Raw genomic sequence first — 9,047 nt, forward strand, 5'->3', positions numbered from 1 at the left:
TCAGCTGGTATCTGGAAGGATGCAGTCATCCTAGGCTGAAGGCTGTCTGGAGGCTGACACATTACAGATACTCAAAGATGCTGACGCAAACCTATTGCATTGAACTATGAGATTAATGATAGTAGAACCATTTTGAGGCTGTTTTTCCTTCCACACCTTGAGAGCAGCAAATGTAAATAAAATAAGACCGCCCCTGAAAGGGAAAAAATATGGAAACCCTGAACCAAGATCTTCAGAGCGGGTGGAGACTGGTTTGAACATTCTCTGTCTGTTCTCCTTGTGCAAGTAAAATCTGATTTAAGAACTGACCCCTCTCTTGTCTTCCTTTCAGAGAAATGTTCCAGGTTGTTTGAACCTAACATGAACGTTGATTGAAGTTTTGAATTTAATATGCCCTTCACTTGCACTTGGGCTTTTGTTAGGCATTTTATGTTACAGCCTTTTATTGTTAAGGAAGTTTATCTCAATACAATGTTACAAAATAAATTATTTCTGATGAAAACTATTAATTTTGCCATTCTTGTTTTCATAATTAATATAGAACTGCTAAATTCCACGAAGCACACAGTTTTTTCCTTAAAAAAAGGCCACATATTAATTTGCGATTAATCGCGAGTTAACTCTGGACAGTGCGATTAATCATGATTAAAAATTTTAATTGCCTGACAGCTCTAGTATTTTTATATATTAATATTGCAACTCCTCTTTTGCTTGTTGAATGTGATGACAAATATACTTTACCGACCTGGTCTCTCTTGAGCTTTTGATGCTCTTCATCATTAAGATGAGAATTTTGTTTAAGAAGAGCTACATTAACTTTCTTTTTCTTGAACCAGGATGGTATATTTTGCGTTTAATAGCAATATTAATTCCTTTTACATTTAAAGAAATATACTTAGTCTTACTCATGACTTAAAACAAAGTATTTTTACCCTTTCTGTAAAATAATCTGCAAAAAAAGAGAGAGAGAAAAAAAAAGAAAAAAAAAAACCAGACCGGGTTATCAAACAAATGCTATATATACAATATAAAAAAGAGCCTGCAATACTGCTGATTAACAGTTTGAACAGAACAAATGTAGAGGTAGAAAGGTCTTCATTAACAAAAACTGTGACTCCTTGGGACTTAGAGAAAACAGTGCTCGTAGTGAACGCATGCTAGAAGTAAGCCAATGCTTCATCATATGCACGCAATTCCCTCACTCCCCACCCATCCTTTCAAAATAAAAGCCCCCTTGTGTTTCAAATTAGCAAGGCAGAGTTATCAGCTGCAAAACTGCTCATAGCAATAGATTAAGCGTTACTGAGTTCACTTATTGTCAGAAATGTGGGAGGTAGTTAAAGAACCCCAAGATGCAAACTGTAGAGATAAGAACAGGTTTATTGTCAGGATGGCAGAACAGGAACAGGTCTTGAGTCTTCACATGGGGAAGGGCAGCACGGAGCGGATACTTGAAAGAAAAAAAACGAGAATCAGCCACAGTATGAGGATCAGAGAGTGAGTCTTAGATTTACTACTCACTCTCAGGCTGGGCAGATAGCGCAGGGCAGCAGGATCTAGGCAGAGCAGACAGTTTGGACGGGGCAGGGCTGGCTGATTTGGAGGCAGAGCTGGGCAGACAGGCAAACTTGAAGGTTGAGCAGAGCTGAGCTGAGCTGAGCAGAGCTGGGCAGGCAGGCAAACTTGAAGGTTGATCAGAGCTGAGCTTGGCAGAGCTGGGCAGGCAGGCAGGCAAACTTGAAGCTTGAGCAGAGCAGGCATAGCAGAAGACTGACAACGTTCTGGCAGAGAGTGGAGACTGGTGGAGAGCAGAGCAATATAAAGGGGAGAGCGCAGGTGAAGGCAATCAGGTGATTAGTGACAGTCAGAGCCGAGTCAGGAGTGGCAGAGCCCTGACAGCACCCCCCCCTCAAGGATCGGCACCCGACGATCCACCAGGCTGACCCGGATTGTCACGGTGGAAGGCAGAGATCAGGCCAGGATCCAAAACAAAGCGGGCAGGAACCCACCACCGCTCTTCAGGCCCATAACCCTCCCAGTCAACCAGGTATTGCAGACCCCTCCCACGACGCCGGGACCGCAACAGGCGCCGGACGGTGTAGGCAGGACCACCAGCAATGAACCAGGAGGGAGGAGGGGGCCTGGAAGGAGGGACCAGGTCACTCTGAATGTGAGGCTTCACTCGGGAAACATGGAAGGTCGGATGGATACGAAGAGTCCTGGGAAGTCTTAGTCTCACTGCCACCGGATTGACCACCTTGGTAATGGGGAAGGGCCCCACAAACCGAGGAGCCAACTTACGGCTCTCCACTCGTAAAGGGAGGTCCGCAGTAGACAGCCACACCCGCTGGCCCACGGCATATTGGGGGGCAGGAGAACGTTTCTTGTCGGCGTATGACTTGTAACTGGAAACAGTGTGGAGAAGTTCCCGCCTTGCCTTTCTCCACATGCCATGGCACCGACGAAAAGAGGCAGTGGCGGAAGGAACTGAAGCATCCTGCTCCTGGGAGGAGAACAATGGGGGCTGATAGCCATATACGACCTGGAATGGTGAAAGACCAGTAGCAGAGGAAGGCAGTGCATTATGTGCGTATTCAGCCCAAACAACATTGGCAGCCCAGGTAGAGGGATCATGGCAGCACAGAGTGCGAAGTGCTGTTCCCAACTCCTGATTTAATCGTTCCGCCTGTCCATTAGACTGTGGGTGAAACCCAGATGAGAAACTTACAGTAACCCCAAGCAATTTGAAGAATTCAGTCCAGAACCGGGCTGTAAACTGAGGTCCACGGTCAGAAACTATATCCCGGGGAAGGCCATGGATCCTGAACACATGTTGGATGAGAATATTAGCAGTTTCTTTGGCGGTAGGCAGTTTAGGAAGAGGAATGAAATGAACCATTTTGGAAAATCTATCCACAACTGTGAGAATGGTAGTGTTACCATTGGAATCCGGCAAGCCAGTGACAAAATCCACAGAAATATGTGACCAGGGTCTTTTGGGGACAGGAAGTGGGTTTAACAGACCTGCAGGAGCCCGGCGAGACACTTTAGCTTGATTACATTCAGGACAAGCTGCTACATACTCCTTGGCATCCTTCTCCATTGATGGCCACCAGAAGCGCTGCTTGAGGAAGGACGTGGTACGAGAAGCCCCAGGGTGACAGGTAAGGCAAGAGGAATGACCCCAGTGCAACGCTCGTGACCTGAATCCATCAGGAACAAACAGCTTGTCAGGCGGACAAGAGGATGGGGTTGGAATACCTTGAAGGGCTCGACCCAGCTCCTCTTCAATGTCCGTGTTCATGATGGCGAGTCGGGCTGAGGCTGGAAGAATGTAGTCTGGTTCCATCTCACATTCAGGCAGATCCTGATAGCGGGACAAAGCGTCAGCTTTTCCGTTCTTGGACCCTGGTCTGTAAGATAAGACGAAGTTAAAACGTGTGAAGAACATTGCCCACTGAGCCTGCCTAGTATTCAGTCTTTTGGCCGTTTTCAGGTATTCCAGATTTTTGTGGTCAGTAAACACTGTAAAAGGTTCAGGTGTGCCTTCAAGCCAGTGCCGCCATTCCTCAAGAGCCAGTTTGACTGCTAAAAGTTCCCTGTCACCGATATTGTAGTTCTGCTCTGCAGGGGTCATCCTCCGGGAAAAGAAAGCACATGGATGAACACGACAGTCTGCTTCTGAGCGTTGTGACAGGACTGCACCCACTCCTGAGTCGGATGGGTCGACCTCAACAATAAACTGTTTTTTTGGGATCAGGCATGACGAGGATAGGGGCAGTGGTGAATGCAGTCTTAAGATTGGAGAAGGCTTTGTCAGCTTCAAGGGACCAGGCAAATGTTCTTTTACAGGATGTCAGAGCAGTGAATGGGGCAGAGATCTGACTGTAATTGCGGACAAAACGTCTGTAGAAATTAGCGAACCCTAGAAACCTTTGAAGTTGTTTGCGGTTCTCTGGAGTAGGCCATTCAGCAACTGCTGCAACCTTTCGAGGATCCATGAGGAAATTGATTCTTGGAAATCACCATGCCCAGAAATGTAGTGGTGGTTGTGTGGAACTCACATTTTTCTGCCTTCACAAACAGGTTGTTCTGTAGCAGACGCTGCAACACCAAACGCACCTGCTGCACATGCTCAGCCTCAGTCCTTGAGAACACCAGGATGTCGTCTAAATAGACAAACACAAAACGGTTGATCATATCGCTTAAGATATCATTGATCAGGTTTTGAAACACCGCAGGTGCATTAGTTAGGCCGAAAGGCATGACTAGGTACTCGTAATGACCTATGGGTGTGTTAAATGCAGTCTTCCATTCATCTCCCTCTCTCATACGAACCAGATGATAGGCATTACGAAGGTCAAGCTTGGTGAAAATGGTGGCACCCTGTAAGAGTTCAAAAGCTGAGGTCATCAACGGTAATGGATATCTGTTTTTTATGGTGATTTGGTTCAAACCTCGGTAGTCAATACAGGGTCGCAGGCCCCCATCCTTTTTCTTAACAAAGAAGAAACCTGCTCCTGCCGGTGAAGAAGAAGGGCGAATGAGGCCAATTGACAGAGATTCCTGGATGTATTTTTGCATTGCGTCTCTTTCAGGACCAGAAAGAGAGTATAGAGGTCCTCGAGGAGGGGATGTTCCGGGTAATAAGTCGATAGCACAGTCGTAAGGTCTATGAGAAGGAAATGAAGTGGCTTTAGATTTGCTGAATACTTCTCGTAAATCATGGTAGACTTCAGGAACCTTTGAGAGGTCTGGAAACTCATCTGGGATCTCTGGTTTAGTTAGGTTTGGTAGAGCAGCAAAGAGACAAGAGTTTGAGCATTTTGGGCTCCAGCTGAGGATCTTACCAGTGTGCCAGTTAATAGTTGGATTATGTTCCCGGAGCCAAGGGAGACCGAGGATTACTGGGGAAGAACAGGAACGAAGGATGTAGAACGTACGATGTTCAAAGTGGTTGTCAATCTGGATCTTGATGGGTTCAGTTACAAACTTGTTGTCGATGGCCCGTATTTTGAGAGAATGATCGAGTGGCTTGACTGGTATTTTATGTTTAGTGACCAATTGTTCATCAATAAAGTCTGCATCAGCACCAGAATCCACAAACGCAGGCATGGACAATGTTGTTGAAGAAAAATGGAAAACTGCTTTAATGAGACATGCGTTGCTGGGGGTATCCATCATGAAACGGCTCAACACTGGTCCCCCTGTCCATGTCGAGCCTTCTCTTTTACTGGGCAGTTGCTCACTCTGTGACCAGATGCAGAGCAATACAGGCACAGGTTGTGATCAAAGCGTCTTTTACCTTCTTCTGGAGTCAGGCGTGCTGCATAGGTTCTTCGAGGTTATCCAACCTCTCCTTAGGTGCAAAAGAAAAACTCCGGGTGCGGTGAACAGGTCCTTCCAGTGCCTTTCTTTCGGCTTTCCGTTCTCTGACTCTTCTGTCTATGCTAGCGGCCAGTTCCACTAGTGATGTCAGATCGGAAGAGAGTTCACGTGCTGCAAGCTCATCTTTCAACTGGTCAGATAGTCCTTGGTAGAACCGTTCATGCAGTGCTGGTTCATTCCACCTTGTGTCAGCCGCCAGGGTACGGAACTCGATGGCGTAGTCATCAACGGAACGGGTACCTTGTTTTATGGTTGCCAGAAGATGTGAGGCCTCTCTTTCTGGTCTTGATGGGTCAAACACCTGTCGTAGTTCTTTGGAAAACCGGGAGAACGATGAGCAGCAGGCCGATCTCCTCTCCCACCCTGCAGTTCCCCACTGGCGTGCCCTTCCGGTGAGTAGGGAGATAACATAAGCAATTTTTGCTTCTTCGGATGGAAAGGCAGACGGCTGCAGAGAAAACTGGATTGAGCATTGGGTAAGAAATGCCCTGCAACTCGAGGCCTCCCCAGAATATCTCTCTGGAGGTGGGATACGAGGTTCCGAAACAGGAGGCAGGTCCGCAGGCTGAGGTGCTGAAGCAGAAAATGACAACTGTTTCAGCTGCTGGGTGATTTGCTGAATATCTGCACTGAGCGCAGAAAACTGAGATGAATGTTGAGTCAAAGTGCCTTCGATCCGGGTCTTCCAATCCACAGTCTTTGCGGGGTCCTTGATTGGCCAGAACGTACTGTCAGAAATGTGGGAGGTAGTTAAAGAACCCCAAGATGCAAACTGTAGAGATAAGAACAGGTTTATTGTCAGGATGGCAGAACAGGAACAGGTCTTGAGTCTTCACATGGGGAAGGGCAGCACGGAGCGGATACTTGAAAGAAAAAAAACGAGAATCAGCCACAGTATGAGGATCAGAGAGTGAGTCTTAGATTTACTACTCACTCTCAGGCTGGGCAGATAGCGCAGGGCAGCAGGATCTAGGCAGAGCAGACAGTTTGGACGGGGCAGGGCTGGCTGATTTGGAGGCAGAGCTGGGCAGACAGGCAAACTTGAAGGTTGAGCAGAGCTGAGCTGAGCAGAGCTGGGCAGAGCTGGGCAGAGCTGGGCAGGCAGGCAAACTTGAAGGTTGAGTAGAGCTGAGCTGAGCTGAGCAGAGCTGGGCAGGCAGGCAGACTTGAAGGTTGATCAGAGCTGAGCTTGGCAGAGCTGGGCAGGGAGGCAAACTTGAAGCTTGAGCAGAGCAGGCATAGCAGAGGACTGACAACGTTCTGGCAGAGGGCAGGTGGAGAGCAGAGCAATATAAAGGGGAGAGCGCAGGTAAAGGCAATATGGTGATTAGTGACAGTCAGAGCTGAGTCAGGAGTGGCAGAGCCCTGACACTTATTAAGTGAATAATCAAGAGAAATAAATGTTCATCCATAAGCACACTTTTCTCATTTCTCTCCTGATGTGTACTCACATGGTGCTTCAATCATGGCATTGACGACACTTATGGAATTCTCCACTTCATCAAAAGAGAAGATCTTCTTGTTACAGGAGAAATGAAGGGTTGCTGGGTGTTGCATCCTTAATCAGATGCCTTTGGTAATTTGTTTCTGACAAACTGTATTAAACTTTCTTTGTTGTTGAAGAACAGTTTAATGGAGGGGTCCCCAACTGACGGACCGCGTCCGGGTCCAGACCCCGAGACCCTTTTATCCGGACCGCCAAGCATTTTTAATAAAAAGTAGGATTTTACACTGCGATTTTTGAACAGGCGCACGCGAGGACAGCTACGTTCAGACAGGGGTCCTTCAACCGGCGAAAGTTCAAAGTGGTGTGCTAATGTTTACGTAGTTGGGACGTACAGTTATCTGGAATGTGCGTGAACAATGGCTCAATCTACAATTAGAAAAGTGGACTGAAAATCATGTCTTTGGAGATGAGTGGACCGAAGCTTTTGCTTTTATTTATCAGCAGTGAGTTCTACAGGCCGGTTTGTATTATAAGCATGGAGTCTGCTGCTTTTGTTAAGAGCGCCGATATCAAGCGGCACTACGAGACAAAACAAAACTTCTGACACAAGTTACCCGACAGAATGAGTGACGTGGTCACGAGAAATATACGAACTGAAAGTAGAGTGCGCACAGATGCTAATAGCACAAACTCACTCCAAAATGATTAAAGGGTGTATGGATGCAATATTAGAATGAAAACAGGGACAGAAGCTTCAAGAAAAGGTCCGACAGAATTCCCTGTCGTCAACAAGAACAGAGCTGCTTTCCAGAGATGTGCAGGGCTAAGGAGCTACACTGGTGCCAATATTATTTGAAACCCAAATAAAACAAATTCTCTGATGGAATGCGAATCCCAGTGGTGCTTACCAGTAAAAAATAATGTTGTCAAGCTGGGGAAAAAAAAAAAGTCTTAATGAGATGGCTGGCAAGAGGGACCCCAACACAGCTGAAAGGTGGGGGCAGACCAAACAGCAACTGCCTTTATTGACACTGCCACACTTTGGAAGTTTGCAGTCGAGTGTGAAGTAGCTGGAATAAGAATACACATCTCCAAGTCAAAAGCCATTGCTCTTCAGAAAAAGGTGGTTTCCCTTGACTGGGTGGGTATGGAGCTCATGACATAAGTGGAGAATTTAAAGTGCCTTGGTGACTTACTCACAAATAAAAGAAGGATGGAGCAATGAGATTGACAGTCAGAAATGTATGGGTGCTGTTTTAATCAGTTATAGTGAATGTGGAACTGACCAAAAATACAAAGCATTGAATGTAGCCAATCCAGACTTACTGGCCACTTTATTAGGCCCACGAGTCCATCACTCCTGTTAGTTAAGAACGGGAAACTTGAGGCTACAATTCACACAGACTCACCAAAACTGGACAATAAAAGATTGGACAAACTGTGTGGTCTGATGAGTCTCTATTTCTGCTGCCACATTCAGATGGTAGGGTCAGAATTTTGCTTCAACAACATGAAAGCATGGATCATCCTGCCTTGTATCAACGGTGCAGGATGCTGGTGGCGGTGTCATAATGTGGGGGATGTTTTCTCTGCACACTTTGGTCCCATCGTACCAATTCCTCATGGTTCCAACAACACAGTCTACCTGAGTATTGTTATTGACAATGTCCATCCAGTGGTGTAGTCTAGAAAATTCTAGAGGGTATCCTCTGATACTCTAACCTTCCTAGAAAAACATATTTCCTAAAGCAGTCCTTCCAGAAAAGTAGCTCCAACATCCACACACAAGAAGCAGAATGTATTTATTTAGTGAATGGATTATGTATCGCTTACGAATAAATATGTTGTAAGAAACACAAGATGTCTTCACAGGTTGGCACCAGTGTTCAGCAGTGGAGCCTCCACCAGTCCCTGAATGTGTGAATGGGTCTGTGCCTGTAAAGCACTTTAGGCCTTCGAAGGAAGGTAGAAAGTACTATACAAGTATACAACATTTACCATTTACCATTTACCAAGTCATTATAAGCTTGAGTTTATCAGTGAAGTATTAAATTATGGGTTCCCAAACTTTTCAGATCGTGACCCCACAAATTTGTTTTTTTAGTTCCACAAGATTCCTGTGACCGCTGCACGTATTACATGTGGACAAAACATGAATTTCATCATATTCTGTGCTGGTCACATGTAAATATGTGTAAATAACATCAGTCTT

General features: G+C 46.0%; 1 protein-coding gene and 1 long non-coding RNA gene across 2 annotated transcripts in view; both read right to left on the minus strand.

The window, feature by feature from the left end:
* asap2b (ArfGAP with SH3 domain, ankyrin repeat and PH domain 2b) overlaps window positions 1-9,047 on the minus strand; it is a gene marked incomplete in the record, with an annotated part of 115,929 nt that overhangs the window by 64,160 nt on the left and 42,722 nt on the right.
* Window positions 6,162-8,707, minus strand: LOC118598218. The gene is made up of 2 exons (XR_004947330.1): window positions 6,323-8,707; window positions 6,162-6,251 (listed from the first exon to the last, which is right to left on the minus strand). It is a non-coding gene; the product is annotated as an uncharacterized LOC118598218 (long non-coding RNA).

This window comes from Oryzias melastigma, unplaced genomic scaffold, assembly GCF_002922805.2.
Source record: "Oryzias melastigma strain HK-1 unplaced genomic scaffold, ASM292280v2 sc00160, whole genome shotgun sequence".
NCBI lineage: Eukaryota > Metazoa > Chordata > Actinopteri > Beloniformes > Adrianichthyidae > Oryzias > Oryzias melastigma.